The 7,923-nt window shown below is 38.3% G+C and overlaps 1 pseudogene; it reads left to right on the top strand.

The window, feature by feature from the left end:
* The first annotated feature begins 608 nt into the window (after positions 1 to 608).
* On the top strand, positions 609 to 7,685 carry LOC131517984 (ferritin light chain-like; annotated as a pseudogene).
* Positions 7,686 to 7,923: the final 238 nt, after the last annotated feature.

Here is a 7,923-nt window from a genome sequence, read left to right as displayed (position 1 = left end):
ATATAAATTAAAAAACATGGCCACGGAAATAAAAATTCAATCTGCAGATTTAGGGAGTGTACAGTTTGACAAGTATAAGTCTCTCTGCTCTCTTCCTTCCAGCCCATAACCATTAGTTCTGGGCCTGGGAGTTAGTCACTTTGGACCACTTCTGGTTTGGGTCCTTCTGATGGAACTATCTAGGACTCTAACTAATATACTCTGTCTCTATTATTTGGTTTATCAACCATCAGGAGTACTCTTGACTGCCCTCAATGAAAGATATGGAGTGTAGACCATTTAACACTCCTCAGGTTCCCCCACCCATTCATGCAATTTTGATCATTTTGTAAGCTACTAAAGACCTTACGAAAATATACTTAAAACTCTTTTTTCTTCATCCATAAATTATTTAATAAAACTTGATTCTATATGGGTAAGATGAAGAAATTAGTGCCCCTACTCTAGAGGACTTTAGGCACAAATTCTTTCAAATCTGCAAGGAAATGGAAGGAAAGAAAGGCGAAAAGAAAGAAAGAAAGAAAGAAAGAAAGAAAGAAAGAAAGAAAGAAAGAAAGAAAGAAAGAAAGAAAGAACTTCCAATTTTAGCTCAATTCTTATACCAGAACATGGCAAAGGAAAAAGAAAATCAGACCATGGTTCTTAAGCTGGAGTCTCTAGACCCTGGAATATTCCTGATGGAGCTTCAAGAAGGTCCATCAGTGTTTGAAACCAAATGGATAATTGTGTGTATATGTCACACAAATGCACACATATATATAGTTCTGAAGAAAGGGTAAAGGTTTTCATCAGATTTTCAAACATGTCCATGACTTACAAAAGAACCATGAACAATTTCACCAATGAGAATAAGTACATTATAAATAAACTATTAATGAAATGAATCCAGTTATGTATCAAAAACCATTACATCAGGGGAGCCTGGGTGGCTCAGTCGGTTAAGAGTTCAACTTTGGCTCAAGTCATGATCTCGCTGTCCCCGGGTTCAAGCCCCACGTTAGGCTCTGTGCTGACAGCTCAGAGCCTGAAGCCTGTTTCAGATTCTGTGTCTCTGTCTCTCTCTACCTCTCACCCACTCACACTGTCTCTGTCTCTGTCTCTCTCTCTCTCAAAAATAAACATTTTTTTAATAAAAAAAACAAAAAACATTACACCATGGCCTAAGACATTTCACATGGAATTTGAGATGGTCAGCACAGAGAAATCTACTTATTTTAACATTGCTAATCTCTACATAGTGGGAATAAAATTTTATTTTCTTATACTTGCTTTTCTACATTTTCTAATTTTGCTACATGAATATGCACTGTCTCTATGATAATAAAAGCATATAAAGTAAATCTTGTAGCACATTTTAAAAACTATTATAAAGAAAATTTTTAAAAAGCAATCTACACATATAATTTCTATTAATAAAGGAAAAAATCCGTAAGTACATGTTTATGGAGAGCAAAAAGATATTTCATGAATTTTAACAGACATTCCTAAGAGTTATAGGAACCGGAAAAAGAAGAACTCTTGCTTAATGTAATGAAACACAGCCCTAAACATCATATTTTTGGTTAAAAAAGTAAATGTTAAAAGACACTCCCATTAATATTAGGAAGAACACAAAGGTCCTCTATTGCTGATTTTATCCAGTGTTATTACAGAGTTTCAAGCTAAGGTAATAAATATAGGGCAGAAAAGATACAGTAAGTTAAACCATACGAAAGTGTCATTTCTATAGGACAAAATGGCAAAATATTGACAATTTCATATGGTTCAACATAAGACATACTTGTCTTTTTTTTTTTAATTTGTTTAATGTTTATTTGTTTTTGAGAGAGAGACAGAGAGACAGAGCATGGACAGCATGGACAGGGAGGGGCAGACAGAGGGAGACAGAATCCGAGGCAGGCTCCAGGCTCTGAGGCACAGAGCCTGATGTGGGGCTGGAACCCACAAGTCATGAGATCGTGACCTGAGCTAAAGTTGAATGCTCAACTGACTGAGCCACCCAGGCGCCCCAACTAAGACATATTTGAAAGGAATTTTAACATTTAACATTGTTTGCAGATGATTTAAGGTTAAACTAGAAAATCCATGGGAATAATAAAAATAGTCACAACAAATATGAGAGGTCAATAAAGAAGCCAGATAAAAGATAATAGCTTTTCTAGATTCCCAGTAGTAATCATATAGAAGATTTTAAAAGTTTTTTTTAACATAGGGGTGCCTGGCTGGCTCAGTCGGTGGAGCATGCAACTCTTCATCTCACAGTTGTGAGTTCAAGCCCCACGTTGGGCATAGAGATTATCTAAATAAAAAACAAATGTTTTTAAATATAAAAAATATAGGGACACCTGGGTGTCTCAGTTGGTTAAGCCTCTGACTCTTTTTTTTTTAATGTTTATTTATTTTTGAGGGAGAGAGAGTGCAAGTGGGGTAGGGGCAGAGAGAGAGAGAGAGAGAGAGAGAGAGAGAGTGTGGGAGACAGAATCCAAAGCAGACTTCCAAGCTCTGAGCTGTCAGCAAAGAGCCCGATGCAGGGCTCAAACTCATGAACCTTGAGATCATGACCTGAGCCAAAGTCAGGTGCTTAACCGACTGAGCCATCCAGGTGCCCCAAGCCTCTGACTCTTGATTTCAGCTCAGGTCATGATCTCACAGTTCATGGGATTGAGCCCTGAGTCGGGCTCTGTGCTAACAGCGAGAAGCCTATTGGGATATTCTCTCTCTCTCTCTCTCTCTCTCTCTCTCTCTCTCTCTCTCTCCCCCTCCCTTGTTCACACTCTGTCTCTTTCAAAAATAAACACTAAAAAAAAATCTTTAAAACATAAAAGTAAAAGATGTTATAAATAATATATAAAATAAATGTTTAATATAAATATGTATAGAATCTAATAGCCTAGGAATAGATTTAAGAATTTTGCTATATTTATATTAACTCTAAAACTTTTTTTTAATTTTTAAAAAATGTTTATTTATTTTTGAGAGACAAAGCACAATCAGGGGAGGGTCAGAGAGAGAGGGAGACAAAGAATCTAAAGCAGGCTCCAGGCTCAGAACTGTCAGCACAGAGCCTGATGCAGGGCTCACACTTAGGAGCTGTGAGATCATTACTGAGCCGAAGTCGGACACTTAACTGACTGAGCCACCTAGGTAGTCCCAAGGACTTAATATTTTAAATTTGCCATTTGGTAAAACATTAAGAAAAAAAATGAAAAAATATATACCATTTGGTAATTTCTTTAAAAAGATACTAAATAACAAAAATTAAATGGAGACAAAATAAAATAGAGACTTAATTACTATAAAAGAAAACAGGAAGGAAGAGTAAAGATAATGAAATCAATAAAACAAATAGAAGATGGTAGACTTAAACCCAATTATGTCAATAAGCTCATTATAAGTAAGTGGATGTCAGTTTTTCAGAAAAGACTATGTTGTTCATTAGAAATACATTTAAACATAAAGACACAGATAACTTGAAAGTATAAGCGTGAAAAAAAGACATAGCATGAAAACATTAATCAAAAGAAAGCTGGCATGACACATTTATAAGACAAAATGTACTTTCAGGCAAGAAGTGTTGGTAGAAATAAGAAAGAACATTTCATAATAATCAAAGCACTGGTTCAATAGGAAAACCTAACAATCTTAAGTCTGTATGCACATAATAACCTAGCTTTAGCATATATGAACCAAAAATTAGGGCTCCTGGCTGGCTCAGTCAGTGGAGCATGTGACTCTTGATCTCAGGGTTGTAGGTATGAGCCCCACATTGGGCATAGATATTCCTTACATATAAAATATTTAAAAATATACATGAGGGGCACCTGAGTGGCTCAGTCGGCTGAGCATCTGACTCTTGATTTTAGCTCAGGTTATGATCTCATGGCTTATGAGATGGAGCATCGTGTTTGTGCTGACAGCCTGCTTGGGATTCTCTATCTCCTCTCTCTCTGCCCCAACCCCCCACTCACACCCACCCTCTCTCTCTTTTAAAATAAATACAAAAAAATATGTACATATGAAACAAAAATTAAGTAAACTAAAAAGAAATAGATGAAATCATAATTGGTTTTTTTAATGTTCATTTTTGAGAGTGTGTGTGCACACACACGTGCTAGTGGGGGAGGGGCACAGACAGAGGGAGACAGAGGATCTAAAGCAGGCTCTGTGCTGATAGCAGAGAATCCCATGTTCAAGCCCCAGGGGCTCGAACTCATGAACCATGAGATCTTGACCTGAGATCTTGACCTGAGGTGAACTTGGGACACTCAATCAACTGAGCCACCCAGGTGTCCCCATAATTAGGAATTTTAACACACATTTCCTAGTAACCAAAATCAAAAGACCAAATTGTCAATGAAAATACATTTAAACAACACTGTTAAGCAACTTGACCTAATTGAAACTCAGAGAACACTGTGCCGGATAATTGCAGAATACACATTCTTTTCAAGAGCACACCAAGATAGACCATATGCTGGGTTATAAAGCAAAACTCAACAACTTTCAAAGGACTGCAATTATACAGAGTATATTTTCCAACTATTAGAAATCGACACAGAAATATAAGGAGAAAATCCCAAAATGTGTTAAAATTAAGGAACATACTTCTAAATGACCTGTGGCCAAAGAAGACATCACAAAGGAAATTAGAAAATATTTTGAACTGGGGTGCCTGGGTGGTTCAGTCAGTTAAGCATCTCTTTTTTTTTTTTTAATGCTTACTTATTTTTGAGAAAGACACACACACACACACACACACACACACACACACACACACACAGAGTGCAAGCAGGGGAGGAGCAGAGAGAGACACACACACAGAATCAGAAGCAGGGTGCAGGCTCTGAGCTGTCAGCACAGAGCCTGACATAGGGCTTAAACTCACAAACCATGAGATCATCACCTAAGCCAAAGTCAGGACGTTTAACCGACTGAGCCACCCAGGAGCCCCAAGCTTCAGACTCTTGATCTCAGCTCAGGTCTTGATCTCAGGATTGTGAGTTCAAACTTTGCATTGGGCTCGATGCTAGGTGTGGAGCCTACTTAAATAAAAAAAAAAAAAATTTTTTAACTTAAGAATAATGCAAATAAAACACACCAAAAGCTATGGGATGTAGCTAAAGCAGTGCTTAGAAGGAAATTTATGGCCTCTAATGAATACATTAAAAAAAAAAAGAGGAATGGTTGAAAATCAGTACTCTAGGGGCACCTGGCTGGCTCAGTCCAAAGACCATGTGACTCTTGATCTCAGGGTAGTGAGTTCAAGCCCCACATTGGGTGTAGAGCTTACCTGAAGAAAAATAAAAATAAATGAAAATCAATAAGCTTTCATTTTATAAAACTTGAAAAAGCACAAATTAAACTTAAAGTAGAAGGAAAGGAAACAGTAAAGAGAGCACAGTAATCAATGAAATAGAAAGTATACATACTATAGAGAAATTATCATAGCTAAAATTTCATTTTTTAATGGAATAATAAGATCTATAATCTCCTAGCAAACATAAGCAATAAAAGAGGGGCGCCTGGCTGGCTCAGTTAGTGGAGCATGTGACCCTTGATCCCACAGTTGTGAGTTTGAACCCCACATTAGGTGTATAAATTATTTTAAAATAAAATCTTTCTAAAAAATCAATAAAAGAGAGAGAAAACACAAAAGACCAGTATTAGAAGCTTCAAAATGTCATGTTACTACACATTCTACAGATACTAAGAGAACACAGTGAACTTTATGGCAATAAATTTGACAATGTACACAAATTCTTCAAAAAATACAATTTACCAAAACTGATACAAAAAGAAGTAAAACGCTAATACTTTGATATATGCTAAAGAAATGGAATTTATAGTTAAAATTCCATAAAAAATAAACCAGGCCCAGGTGACTTTCAAGATAAATTGTACCACATATTTAAGAAGAAATAATGATAATTTCTCTCAAACCCTCTCAGAGATTAGACAAAAGGTAACACCAGCTTACTTATCTTATGAAGCTAACATAAATCTGATGCCAAAACCAAAATCTTTCCTGCATATAAATGCAAAAATTCTAAATAAAACACTAGCAAATTGAATACAGAGATTGTTTAAAAATGCAATAACCAAGTATGTTCATCCCAGGGGAGCAAGGTTGATTTAACATTCTAAAATAATTAGTATAATTCACCACATTAACAGAAAAAGAGAAAAACCATATAATTATCTCATTAGATACAGAAAATTCATTGATAAAAGAAACATGCACTCAGGAAAAACTCAGCAAATTGAGAATATGTGAAATTTATTAATCTGACAAAAGCTATCTACAAAAATACCAAAAAACTACATCTAACATATTTATGGTAAAATATTGAATATTTTCTCTCTGAGGTGCCAATGCAATTCTGCACAAGAAAATGTTTGTTTGGATTTTTTTAACACGTGAGGCCAGAACTACGAGGATTAAAAAAAAAAACACAAAGTTAACTCTTTCCTTAGACCATATACAAAAATTAAAGATGGCTTATAAGTATAAATGTGTCAAAATTAAATATACCAGGGGCACCTAGGTGGCTCCCTTGGTTAAGCATCTAACTCTTGATTTCAGCAGGGGTCATGATCTCACAGGTTCATGAGTTTGAGCCCCACATTGGCCCCACACTGAGAGTGTGAAGCATGCTTGGGGTTCTCTCTCCCTCTCTCTCTGCTCCTCCTCCTCCCCTCTTTCAAAATAAATAAACTTAAAAAATTTTAATTAAAAATGCCAAACCGTCAAATTACAATATTCAAACTTTTAGAAGAAAACATAGGAGAATGCGCCCGCGGTCCTGCGCATCTGTCTCTTGCTTCAACAGTGTTTGGACGGAACAGACCCAGGGACGCCCTTTCTACCGGCCTCCGACCACCTTCCAACCTTTGTTTCCATTTGCAAACTTCGGGGCCATCTTCTTGCCTACCCTCTGCCTCCGGAACCAGCCAACACCCGATTTTGAACTTAGCTCCTCGTTACCGATCAACCCAGTTCCCAGATTCGTCAGAATTATTCCACCGAGGTGGAGGCGGCCGTCAACCTCCGGGTCGACATGAATCTGCAGGCCTCCTACACCTACCTCTCCCTGGCCTTCTAGTTCGACCGTGACCACGTGGTCTGGAAGGCCTGGACCACTTCTCCAGTGAAGTGTCTGAGGAGAAGCCGGAGGGCCCTGAGCGTCTCTTGAAGACTCAAAACCAGCTCGGCGGCCGCGCCCTCTTCCGGGAAGTGCAGACACTGTCCCAAGATGAGTGGGGTAAAACCCTGGAAGCCATGGAAGCCGCCCTGCTTCTGGAGAAGAAGCTGAAGCAGGCCCTTTTTCTGCATGCCCTGGGTTCTGCTCGCGCAGACCCCCATCTCTGTGACTTCCTGGAGAATCACTTTCCAGATGAGGAAGCGAAACTCATCAAGAAGATGGGCGACCACCTGACTAATCTCCACAGGCTGTCCGGCCCCCACATTGGGCTGGGCGAGTATCTCTTCGAAAGGCTCACCCTCAAGCACGACTAGAAGTCTCTGGAGCCCAGCAGCTTTTGAGAGGGTCCTTCTGGCATCCCCCAGGTGCCAGGGCTTGTGCCTGAGTCTCTCCTTGCAGCCATTAGACTGTTTTTTAACCACCTGAAGCCCTCGCCCAAGCCGTGGACCAAATGAAAACAATAAAGCTTTTTAGCAGCAAAAAAAAAAAAAGGGGGGGGGGGGGGGAGAAAACGTAGAACTTCTGACCTTGGGTTAGACAAAGTTTTTTTGTTTTTTGTTGTTGTTGTTGTTTTTAAGTAAACTCTACCCTCCATGTGGGGCTCAAACTCATAACCCTGAGATCAAAAATCACAGACTCTACCAAATGAACCAGCCAGGCACCCCAAAGATTTCCTATATAAGATACAAAAGACAATAACCATAGAAGAATAAAAACATAA

This window comes from Neofelis nebulosa, chromosome 7 (assembly GCF_028018385.1).
Source record: "Neofelis nebulosa isolate mNeoNeb1 chromosome 7, mNeoNeb1.pri, whole genome shotgun sequence".
Lineage (NCBI taxonomy): Eukaryota > Metazoa > Chordata > Mammalia > Carnivora > Felidae > Neofelis > Neofelis nebulosa.
This window is presented reverse-complemented; position numbering and strand designations above follow the sequence as displayed.